General features: G+C 36.0%; 1 non-coding gene across 1 annotated transcript; it reads right to left on the bottom strand.

Annotated features, from left to right (window-relative positions):
- Nucleotides 1-1,086: 1,086 nt before the first annotated feature.
- On the bottom strand, nt 1,087-1,160 carry TRNAV-UAC (transfer RNA valine (anticodon UAC)). The gene has a single exon. It is a non-coding gene; the product is annotated as a tRNA-Val (tRNA).
- Nucleotides 1,161-3,148: the final 1,988 nt, after the last annotated feature.

The following is a 3,148-nucleotide window of genomic DNA, read 5'->3' as shown; positions in this document are numbered from 1 at the left end:
GGTTGACTGTTGGATCAGCCTGGCCCAAAATCTTGGACCTAGTTGTCCTTGGTAGAGATAGGAAAGGTTCAGTGAATATCCCAAATTGATTACAATATCCACTATTTCTTTCCTACAAAACAATGTAGGTATTACCTTGGGCATAGGAAATAAGGGTCATAATTCAGATGGAAGGGTTGCTATGGTATCTGCTTGAAGAAGAAAAGGGCTATATTTGGGCCTTTTTGGCCAAACCAGCGGGTCAAATTATTATCTCAAGGTGGATCATCTGCATAGTATACTTCCTTGCCTCCTAACACAGGACGAATTGGACTGACCAATAAGACATTGAATTGGATTATTCCAAACTTAATGGTCCAAAGTATTTATTGGATTGGATTGGACTTGATCTATCTGTAAAGGATTTATATTGAATAGGTCAGTTGAACCTATATCTAATCCATTGATAGAAAATAAAAATACAGGTGTGAATGAACTAGGTTTGGATTGGAACTAATCTAAAGTAAAACCAATTTAAACAAATTAGATGATCTAGACATTGAATTGGACTGATCTAAAATATTCATTGAATTGGATTGAACTGATCCATTCGTAATGAAATCATATTGGATCGAATTGGATTGGACCAAATCCAGTCCAATTGAGATGTCTATCACAGGTCAGAACATTGGAGCTTTAAAGGGAAAAAGGGATCCCCACTAGCGCTGGACAATATTTAGTTATTTACATAGATGTGTGAAGTCCATGGACATCCCTTCCATTAATTGTACAATGCATCCACTTCATCGGTTCATCCCAACTGGGTAACTGAGCATGACTCTGAATTTTTTGTGAAACTTCACCAAATACAAAAAATCAGGTAAATTTATTTCGGCTGGATTTTTGAACGTTTTTTTGTTGGAATTTTAGGATTTGGCCACTTATTTTACTATTAAAACAATTAAAAATTAGCTAAAAGAAACTAATTTAACTTGCGGGGAGTACAGTGTACTAATCCCTAAAAATTTCCATTGATCCTAAAAAATAAGAAAAAAATCCAAAACTTTCCACTATTTTGAGTGGATTAACTGGAAAGAAATTAAAAAATGGTGCTACCCAGGTTCGAACTGGGGACCTTCAGTGTGTAAGACTGACGTGATAACCGACTACACCACAGCACCGGAACGTGCAACTTGCTATTGGGAATAGAATATAGAATATTTTTGTAGCTCTAAATTAACACAAACATTAGTTCAAAGGGCAACGGGGCGGGTCCCAATGATCCGCGAAAATCTCCATCCCCGCCACTGGATCACCATCCCTATCCTTACGGGGATTTTCATCCCCTCGAAAATTGCCATAAATCCACAATGCACGGATCGAGATCCCCGCCTCGTCGGGGAAGAAAATTTTCCCATCCCTTCTCTGTGGAGAGAAAATTATCCCAATCCCTGTTCCATTCAGATGGGTCCCTATGGGGATCGAGAAAAAATGGGAAAATTACCATCTCTAGTTTAAAGAATTGGAAATTCCGTATCTCCAAGATTATTTCTATTGGGCAAGGTTTTTAAAACCAACCCAGATAACGAAATTAGGGGTCTGATTCCCATTAAACGATTTAACTGCCCAAATCAATGGTTTATTGATTAAATCAACGCTTTTTTTTTACAAAAATCCGATTTTGGTGAAAAATAAAACCAGTCATTTTGACAAAAATCCGATTTAAATTTGTGTACTTGACATATGCTTAGGTCGATGAAACCTGATGAAGTTATGCTTATTTTGTGTATAATGTTTGGATGTAAAGATTCTGAAGGTTAGAGATGGAGTGGCGGAGAAGGGAACACACGAGGAAGCCTTTGGTGTCACCACCGAAGCTGCCGTGAGGGCATGTAATAGGGAAGGCCGGGCTCGGGATTTGCTCTCTAATCATCATCTGTATTTATTGGGTATGGGCCATTGCAATTTGTAAATGGCCCATGGTTTTGGTATGGGCTGAGCGCCTGAACAATAACCCACAGTTCAGTCGTGTTATTTTTTTAGATGCTCAGTCCTGTCATATGAGACAATTTTTTTTTCTTGATATTTTAAAAGAAATACTTTTAAGCTGCAATGTACTGTAAGATCCTAAATTAGAGATTTCATACTACTATATGTATAAAATTCAAGAGAGAGAGAGAGAGAGAGAGCTATATGCTTATAAATAAGAATTGTTTTTAAAATTTTCTAATATATTTACTTTTTTTATTGGTGTAAAGTCATCAAATAAGCTTTAATTGGATTACGTTTTTTTTTTTTTGAGGGATTTGGATTATGTTTAAGAAAATTACATTTTATACCTCCTATAATTATTGAATCTATCATTAGCTCCCTTTGTTTTTTATAATGTTTTTTATCTCTCTTGTTAGACATATTTTCTTATATAATGACTTCTCTTGTCTTCTTTTGTTAAAACATTTTAGATTTTTGGGTAAACTTTCTTTAAATTATTTGTTAAAACTTTGAATTTCGTTTTAAAGTTTTTTAGGGTTCGTTTGGTTTGTAGTCAGAGCCGGAATCAGAGTCCTTTGGAATTGAAATCGGAATGGCCTATTCCCATAATCTGTTTGGTTCAGACAGGAATGGGAATGAGAATTAAAATCAGCAGGAATGGGATTTCATTCCAAGGGAAGGGCAGGGAATGTCAGGGAATGGCCATTCCCTCAAATGGAGAAATGCCATTTCAGCAAGAATGAGAATGGTATTCCAATTCCACCCAACCAAACAGTTTGAATCGAAATAACTCATTTTGATTCCGATTCCAAACCCCTATTCATGCAAAACAGGTTTATTAGGGGTAATGAGCAAAAAATAGGGGTGAAAACCTTTGTTGGCTCTTGACGATCTCTGAACTACTTTTGGTTGATTATTAGGTACTATTTTTTTTTCAATTCTCTTTAGACCTATGTTTTCTCCCTCCATCGTCACTAGGGTTGTCAATAGATCGGTTTTGGATTGGATTGTCCAAATCAGTATCAAATTGGACAGTTTAGACAGACCAACAATAGATATTGAATTGGACCAGTCCAGACTTAATGGTCCAAAGTATTTATTGGATTGGATTGGACCTGGTCCATCTATAATAAATTTATATTGAATTAGATTGGATTAAACCAATGTCTGATCCATT

The sequence above is a fragment of the Nelumbo lutea genome, chromosome 3, assembly GCF_056320005.1.
Source record: "Nelumbo lutea isolate HS-2025 chromosome 3, American lotus-T2T, whole genome shotgun sequence".
NCBI lineage: Eukaryota > Viridiplantae > Streptophyta > Magnoliopsida > Proteales > Nelumbonaceae > Nelumbo > Nelumbo lutea.
The sequence above is the reverse complement of the archived record's forward strand: the minus strand, read 5'-3'. Positions and strand labels throughout refer to the sequence as shown.